Genomic DNA, 9,412 nt, shown 5'->3' with positions numbered 1-9,412 from the left:
TACAACACCGCCACCAAAGGAAGATCCTGTCTTTGATTTAAAACCATTGCCTGATAATCTTAAATATGCTCATATTGATGATAAGAAAATATATCCTGTTATTATTAGTTCTAAGCTTTCAGAGTTCAAAGAAGAAAGGTTATTGGAAATATTGAAGAAACACCGAGGAGCTATTGGCTATACACTTGATGACTTGAAGGGGATTTCTCCCTCTATTTGCCAACACGCCATTAATATGGAAGATGATGCAAAGCCTGTTGTTGAACCTCAGCGTCGTCTAATTCCTAAGATGAAGGATGTGGTAAGAAATGAGGTATTAAGACTTCTTGAAGCTGGTATTATATATCCTATTGCTGATAGTAGATGGGTTAGTCCTGTGCATTGTGTTCCTAAGAAAGGAGGAATGACTGTTGTGCCTAATGATAATGATGAGCTCATACCTCAAAGAGTAGTTGTAGGGTATAGAATGTGCATTGATTATCGAAAAGTTAATAAGGTTACTAAAAAATATCATTACCCTTTGCCTTTTATTGATCAAATGTTAGAAAGGTTATCTAAAAATACTCATTTTTGCTTTCTTGATGGTTATTCTGGATTTTCACAAATTGCTGTTAAAACTAAGGATCAAGAGAAAACCACTTTCACTTGTCCCTATGGAACTTATGCTTACAGACGTATGCCTTTTGGTTTATGTAATGCTCCTGCTACTTTTCAAAGATGCATGTCTGCTATTTTTCATGGCTTTTGCGAGAGTATTGTAGAGGTATTTATGGATGATTTTTCTGTCTATGGGAACTCTTTTGATAACTACTTGCGGAACCTCGATAAAGTTTTGCAGAGATGTGAAGAAACTAACATTGTTCTTAATTGGGAGAAATGCCACTTTATGGTTAATGAAGGAATTGTATTGGGACATAAAATTTCCGAGAGAGGTATTGAAGTTGATAGAGCTAAAGTTGAAGCAATTGAGAAGATGCCCTATCCTAGGGATGTTAAAGGTATTCGTAGTGTTCTTGGTCATGCTGGATTTTATAGGAGGTTTATTAAAGACTTCTCCAAGATTTCAAAGCCTCTTACTAATCTTCTTCAAAAAGATGTACCTTTTTTTTGATGATGATTGTAAGGAAGCTTTTGAAACTCTAAAGAAAGCCTTAACAACTGCTCCTATAGTTGAACCTCCTGATTGGAATTTACCATTTGAAATTATGTGTGATGCTAGTGATTTTGCTGTAGGCGCTGTTCTTGGACAGCGAGTAGATAAAAAATTGAATGTTATTCATTGTGCTACTAAAACTCTTGATGCTGCTCAAAGAAATTATGCTACTACTGAAAAGGAATTGTTAGCTGTAGTCTTTGCTTGTGATAAGTTTAGATCTTATATTGTTGATTCAAAAGTTACTATTCATACTGATCATGCTGCAATTAGATACCTTATGCAAAAGAAAGATGCTAAGCCAAGGATTATTAGATGGGTACTTCTGTTGCAAGAATTTGATTTACATATTGTAGATAGGAAAGGTGCTGATAATCCTGTTGCTGATAATTTGTCTAGATTGGAAAATATTGCTTATGATCATGTTCCTGTTAATGATAGTTTTCCAAATGAACAATTGGCTGTAATAAAGGTGAGCTCGCGAGACAGTCCTTGGTATGCTGATTATGCTAACTTTATTGTTTCCAAGTACTTGCCTCCAACCTTTTCAGCTCAGCAAAGGAGGAAATTCTTTTATGACTTGAGGCATTATTTTTGGGATGACCCACACTTATATAAAGAAGGAGTGGATGGTATACTGCGAAGATGTGTTCCCGAATATGAACAACAAGAGATATTGAGTAAATGTCATGGTAGTGCTTATGGAGGACATCACGCCGGAGATAGAACCACGCAAAAGGTTTTACAATCAGGTTTTTATTGGCCAACTCTCTTCAAAGATGCAAGGAAGTTTATTTTATCTTGTGATGAATGTCAAAGGGTTGGAAACATCTCCAGACGCAATGAAATGCCTATGAATTATACTCTTGTTATTGAACCGTTCGATTGTTGGGGATTCGACTTCATGGGACCTTTTCCCTCTTCAGAAGGTAACACTCATATACTTGTTGATGTTGATTATGTTACTAAATGGGTGGAAGCCATACCTACAAAAAGTGCTGATGGTGAGACCTCTTTAAGAATGCTTTTAGATATTATTTTTCCTAGATTTGGAGTCCCTAGATATATTATGACTGATGGAGGTTCTCATTTTATTCATGGTGGTTTTAGAAAAACTCTTGCTAAATATGGTATTAATCATAGAATTGCTTCTGCTTATCATCCTCAAACTAGTGGGCAAGTAGAACTATCAAATAGAGAAATTAAATCTATCTTGCAAAAGACTGTTAATAAAACTAGAAAGAATTGGGCTAGTAAATTGAAGGAAGCACTATGGGCCTATAGAACTGCTTATAAAAATCCCATGGGAATGTCACCTTATAAAATGGTTTATGGGAAAGCTTGTCATTTACCTTTAGAACTAGAGCACAAAGCTTATTGGGCTGTTAGAGAATTAAATAAAGATCCTAAACTTGCCGGTAATAAGAGGTTGCTACAATTGAGTTCTCTAGATGAATGGAGAAGTGAAGCTTGTGAAAATGCTAAAATCTTTAAAGATAAAGTTAAAAAATGGCATGATAGAAGGATTATCAAAAGAGAATTTAATATTGGGGATAAAGTCCTATTGTATCGGTCTCGTCTCAGATTCTTTGCAGGGAAATTACTCTCGAAATGGGAAGGACCATATGTTGTTGAGGAGGTGTATCGTTCAGGAGTAATTAAAATTAGCTCTCTCCAAGGCAATGCTACACAAGTGGTGAATGGACAAAGACTCAAGCATTATATCTCAGGTGATTCTTATAATGTTGATGTTGATATTATTCGAGTGGAAACACCGGAGGCTTTCATCAAAGGTCAAATTGATAGTCCACCAGAACTCGACTTTGAATAGGTAACAGTACTGGTAATAAAAAGTTCGCGATTTACTTTCCGAACAATGTTTTTGCTGTTTTTGGAAAATATGAAAAATTACGAGATCGAAACAGAGTGGAGGAGACGCACGAGGGTGTGCCCTCATAGGCCGGCGCGGTCTGGCCTTGGCCCGCGCCGCCCTATGAGCTGGCCGCCTCGTCGCCCCTTTCCGACTCTGGTTCGACCTGGTACTTTCCTTTTGTCATAAAAATTCCTGCTATATAATCCCCCGGACCCCTGGAGGTCCGTGTATCGTTTTCTCGACGTGTTTTGTTTCGAGCTGTTTCTGCCAGGATTTGCTTCGGATCTAGAGCCATCATGTCTTCGTCGGAAACTCCGAAGGACGGCTCTTGCAAGGACGTTGACAACTTGTACATGGAGGAGCTGAGGATGCACCCCAAGGAGTTGCTGCTCGTTGAGGGAGAACTGCAGATCAAGGATGTCCAGGGTCCTAAGGGAGAAGGAAGCTTGGAAGACAGGATGGAGAAGCTAGAACAAGAGGTCTTCAAATACAAGAAGATGGCTGAGCGTGAGGTGGATATCTTCCACAAGATTGTGTCTGAGCTCATTGCCGAACACGAGAAGGAAACTGCAAAGCTATGGGGCGACATCCTCTCACTTCACGACACCACCAACAAACTCCAAGCTCAATTTTATGACGTTCAGAATCAGAATTGTGAGTATGAAAACAGGTTTAAACACATAAACCATGCTGCTAGTTTCAGGATTCCCGAGACCAAGATGTCGTTTGTCGATGGAGAGCCTCTTCCTTGGAAGTCTGACGACGGGAATTCATCACCACCATCGTCGAAGGAGTAATTCATCATCGGTATTGGCATCCCCTTGGTTTGTTCCAAGCTTGGGGGAGTGCCGCGGTATCACATTATCACTATCTTTTACTTTTTATTGTCAAGTAGTGTCATATCATGAGTAGGGAAGTTATCATATAAGATGGGTTGCAGTTTGGAAGTATCTCTCCCTTAGTTAGTTGTCTATGTATCCCTTGGTGTGAGTTATCGTTATGGAATATTAATGAGAAGTCTTATCATTTACATATTGCACACCTTATTTTAGTTTGCAATCTCTATTATATGATCGATCTTGATTTTAGTATTGGTATCACTTTGGGAGCATTGAATAAATCTATTTGGTTTTGGCAAACTTAGCATTGGTCAATAGCAACAACACTTTGAGGTTTAAGTAGAAAAGAGAAACACATGTAGTTGTTTCATTAATCTTTCTTTCTTGATTAGCTCATAGCTTATTATTCTGAAGTTAAAACTGTTTGTGCTTACAAGGAAGATGCATGATTGTTTCTATCACATGCATATTTGTTTGTTTCCTTCAACTCTTGTGCTTGCTAATTAACCTTGCTAGCCAAAGACCTGTACTGAGAGGGAATACTTCTCGTGCATCCAAACCTTAAACCAAACCTATGCCATTTGTGTCCACCATATCTACCTACTACATGGTATTTCCTGCCATTTCAAGTAAATACTTCGTGTGCTACCTTTAAACAATTAAAAATTTATTACCTCTTATTTGTGTCAATGTTTTATAGCTCATGAGGAAGTATGTGGTGTTTTATCTTTCAATCTTGTTGGGCAACTTTCACCAATGGACTAGTGGCTTCATTCGCTTATCCAATAACTTTGCAAAAAGAGCTGGCAATGGGATTCCCAGTCCCAAATTAATTAACCTAAATAGACACTCCTCCATGGTATGTGATTGATGGACGGCACCCGAAGGATTCGGTTAGCCATGGCTTGTGTAAGCAAAGGTTGGGGGGAGTGTCATCATAATAAAACTAAAATAAAAAGGCACTCCTTCATGGTATGAGATTGTTGGCAGGCACCCGAGGATTCGGTTAGCCATGGTTTGTGAAAGAAAGGTTGGAAGGAGTGCCACACAAAATAAAAATAACATGGGAGCCGCTCTTTGAAGGTTTGTCTGGCAAGGGGGTTAGAGTGCCCGCTACCAGTCGTTGACAACAACAAACACCTCTCAAAATGTTACTTTTATTCTCTTTATATGATTTCAAAACTGAAAAAGCTCTAGCACATGATTTAATCCCTGCTTCCCTCTGCGAAGGGCCTGTCTTTTACTTTATGTTGAGTCATTAAACCTACTAGTTAAACGCCCGTGCGTTGCCACGGATCCATTATTTTTTGCCACAAACATAAAAGTGAAAGTTCATGTGAACAAAAAAAGATATAGTCTCATACTATTCCAAAAACAATAAAATTATTTTCTAGTTTAGTAATCAGAGTTCACCATCCTCCAGCGTTGATCTACAATACTTTTAACTTCTACTTCTAGTTCTAAAGCCAACCCTAAGCTCTAGTTCTATGCTTTTTGTGAACATTTTCTTCCCGATGCCCTGGAAGCTTTCCTTTTGGCAATAGAGAGTAGAGCTTCTCCTGTTTCTGTCCAAAAACAAATCATCCCATACAAGATATTATAATCATTTAAAACTTGCCATTTACACATCGAGAATATAATGTTTACTAAGTCACTATCTATTCAAAATTCTTTTTTTGAAATGGGGAGAAACCCCAGCATCTGTTGATGCACACAGTTTTTTTTTTTTGAACAAGGACACAACTTTTTATTTATTACAGTGTTTCAAATATTCAAAAGTTTACAATCGTGAATCAGCTAGGGTTGAGACATGTATCAACCATAAAAATATAAAAAGCAACATGAAGCTATCTATTTTGCAGCCTACTAATATGACACCACCCAGAAAGACTGGAAATAAAAGTCATCAACATAGCATATTCAGTTCTAATGTGATAAGCAATCGTTAGAGAACAAAAAGTCTAGCTTACAGAATGCCGTAATAGATGTATCGTTGAAGTAGTAGTTTCCTTATATAGGATTTTTAAACTCTGGCGGCTAGAAGAACAATACCAAAAGAAGTAGATCCCACCAATTCATTAGCGTCAGCCTCGCCATGTCAAAAACAAATCAGTGGTGAGTAAGTGCAAATCTTACTTGGACCAAAAAATATAGGACAAATTCCGAAGTGTGTTACAAGTAGATATCATAAAGGCAGTAAAAAACATTCGAAAGGGTAGAACTACAAACATGAGGAATAAAAACCAACAATGCAATCTAATTCTGTAGTACTGGATCCAAGTCTTTAAATATCCTGTAATTAAGCTTATCTTCCATGGCACGGAGTTAGGATCTTACTCTAACATGGTCTTTCCCTTAGCCGAGATTTCACCCTTTTCGGGGCACGCATCGAAAGCCGCATTAAGCACCATGCCGCCTCGTCCGCCGTGTGCGCCATCCGCCAATGCAAGCGGATTCATTGACTCCATCACCCATAGTGTCACCCTCGGCAGATTTATTTGGTGATACATAGCTTATGCACACTATCTCCAACACACACCTAAAAACTCCATTCAACTCTCTCCTGGCTACTTAGCGATCTCATGAGTAAGCTGGTTTCTCATCAGCAAATAAATCAATAAGATGCCTAGATTCTTTCAAAGTGGTGATAATGTATGAATGATTACTTGAAGAAGAACGGAGAGTGCGGAAAATCATCAGTCGAAGTGCAGCAGTACAAAACCAGTAATTCTGCTTATTCGGTTGTAAAACCACAAAGTCAAAAAAAAAAGCTAATGATCTTCTTGTAAGATATTTTTGGAAAGATGCGGTGAGTAGATAAACCTCAAGGGCAGCCCTGCTAGGATCACATATCTTCCATGCAAAACCAAACTTGTCCCTATATTTGGCATTCTACTCGGCTAACAGCTACAGCAGGGAATGAGATCAAACCAAGTTCAGAATGATAACAGGAATGCACAAGTGAAAGAAGTTGCAATACCTATACGTTGGAATCAGTGAATTCATCTCTTCTATCTTTCTTCTCGTGCCTCATTTGCAGAAGAAACACTCTCTGTTCCTTCATCTTTGCCATCATTTATTCCGTCCTATCTTTCTTCTCAGGGCACGCGCAATGTTTTAGACATCTGCTGCCTATAGAAATTCTCAACCTCAGTTACAGATTTTATTTGAAACCGTCTCTACAATAGACCGTCTTTTTGTCAATATGGAGCACTTGACACCTTAGAAATTATCCAAGAAATCAACCAAATATTTTTTTCCTCGTGGTCTGATGTAGCCTACCAATCAGTGGGATTTTAATACATCTCATAAAAAGCAAAATTACTTGAACACACGGGCAATAATCTCTTGCTTGAAATAGGAAAATACATATCATACAAACATCAGGTTACCATGATAACTCATTGCCTGGGACGTTCCATGCCTTCTTGTCCATCGGGTTTTCGGAACGGGCTAACTCAAGGAGCGCTTGCAGCTTGCATCCTCACCGAAGGTTACCTCTGGAGATCCTTGTCATTAGTCGAGCTCGGGATGGAAAATGTAGAGAAGACGAACAAGATCCGGGTGGATCATGGAAAGGAACTTAACCAAATACCTGTCAAAAACTTTGGGAATTTTACCAGTCTACTTGGCAGACTCATAGCCAGCAACATAGTTCCACTTGAGGTTGGGCTTCCCGGTGATACTGATAGTGATAGTGAGTGTATACTGGCCAAATTATCAAGAACATAATCAGCAAGCCAATCATGTCTGGGTGAAACCAACATAATAGCAAATAAATGTAGTGGGACTAAAAACCTTTGATAGTGCCTGCTCCAGCTATGGCTGAATGAAAGCTGAAACAAACTAATTCCAAAATTACAGAGGAGAAATTATGTAATCAACATTTAGCGGGGCAACGTATGAGAAGAATGCACATGAAAGCATCGTTAAATATGATTTAAGTTGAAATTTGCACTCGTTCTACTTGCAACCTCTGTAATTTTGCGTACCGAAAATTAGCCAAGAAGTTTGTTGAATATACTAATATAGATAGGGATTACAACTAAAACAAGAACATGCATGTAATCCAATACCCACGGCAAGATGAAGAACTTCACTTTCAGCAAACATGCTCGGCATAAATCTAGAGGTAAAGGGGCAGTAATTGAGTTGCAGCAAGTATCCTCTGCATCAAGAATTAGTAAATCAGGAAAGGGCAGTAGTAATAATGATGTTGGATGAAAAGACAAAAAAAATGTCACGGAATAACACGAATACCTTCCAGGAAGCCAAGAAAGTGATTGGCCTATGGAATTGTGGCAACACGAATATCTCATTCTCTTGCTCGAGGTCAGGTTAACGCTTTTTAGACAACAGATGCAAACCTTCTAAATAGTCTCGTAACCTTGATAAACTGGAATGTCATCCCCCTAACCATGGTTTTATCAGATAGTCCGCGTGATGTGACACATGTTTAATTTTTTCTACTCAACTCAGCAAGGACACGCCACGCACGGCTTGTGTCACATTCAATGGACATGTCTATTAGCAACTCCGGCGTTCCCTGCCGCCCATCTGTGTCAGCGCTGCAGCCGTGGCTGTAGATTAGGATTAGTTTCTGAATGTAAAGTTCACGAATGCAGTATACTACAATGGTAGTTCTTTTCAATGATACATTCTATGTTAATGCATAAAAATAATGCATACACTCAATTGGCCAGTATAAACTCTTGCATCACCTTAGATAGTCTTCCAACATGAGCTGAGATTGTGAAACTGTAAGATGCTAAGAGTTGACTCTGTCACTCCCTGAACCATCTTCTGAAAATCATTTGGATCACTCAGTACTTGTTGCAGCAGTGTCGCTGGTGCAACTGCAAGGTAAGATCCACAACAACGTACCTGCGCAAATAGGAAAAGAGGCAAAACCTGAGGATGTAAAATAATTAGAATCACAAAAGGCATAGTGAAACTGGAAGAGCAAGAGAAACAGTAGAGCATCTCCTAATCGGTAGTGTGTGCTGCTGCACAAGAAAAGATCGACAAGACCTGGTCCGCCATGGCGCAGGAGCAGTTGAGATTCAGAAAAGGAGAATCTTAGGCAGCGAACGAACGAACCCTAAAATTGGGGTAAGTCCACCAGAGCTCACCCACGCAGTCACAACCCCCTTATCCTGGCTCCTCGCCTCCTTCAGTCCTTCTTCTTCCTCGCGCTCACGCTCACGGGATCGCGGTAGTCTAGAGCGGGTGAGCAACGGTACGAAGCCAATCTCACCGTCGCATCAACCTTTCCCATCTGTTGAGAAGACGGCGGGGGAGGAGTGGGGGCGGCGCGGTGCCGTCGCTCTGCAGATTGGGCGCACATGGGGAACGGCTCCTCCTTATTACCCCTGTCAGCAGTAGCCATGGACGGGGCTTACCATGGCAAGGGGCTGGCCACGGCGCGGCGTGATATGGGGGAGGCGGCGCGACGAAGGAATGGGGAACCGTCGCCGCACAACCGCGATGATTATGGGGGAGGCGACATGGAGATAGTCGGGCGGGGAACTGGGAGGCGCACCGAAT

At 40.0% G+C, this 9,412-nt stretch overlaps 1 long non-coding RNA gene across 2 annotated transcripts; it reads right to left on the bottom strand.

Moving 5' to 3' along the window:
• Positions 1 to 5,192: 5,192 nt before the first annotated feature.
• LOC127323669 (uncharacterized) lies at positions 5,193 to 9,034 on the bottom strand. 2 transcript variants are annotated; one of them, XR_011742358.1, is made up of 8 exons: positions 8,897 to 9,034; positions 8,587 to 8,749; positions 8,126 to 8,445; positions 7,664 to 8,033; positions 7,461 to 7,573; positions 7,258 to 7,363; positions 5,836 to 6,997; positions 5,195 to 5,424 (listed from the first exon to the last, which is right to left on the bottom strand). It is a non-coding gene; the product is annotated as an uncharacterized lncRNA (long non-coding RNA). The 2 variants fall into 2 exon arrangements; XR_011742357.1 differs by having other exon boundaries at positions 5,193 to 6,997.
• Between the last annotated feature and the right edge of the window lie 378 nt (positions 9,035 to 9,412).

Source organism: Lolium perenne, chromosome 4 (assembly GCF_019359855.2).
Source record: "Lolium perenne isolate Kyuss_39 chromosome 4, Kyuss_2.0, whole genome shotgun sequence".
Classification (NCBI taxonomy): Eukaryota; Viridiplantae; Streptophyta; class Magnoliopsida; order Poales; family Poaceae; genus Lolium; species Lolium perenne.
This window is presented reverse-complemented; position numbering and strand designations above follow the sequence as displayed.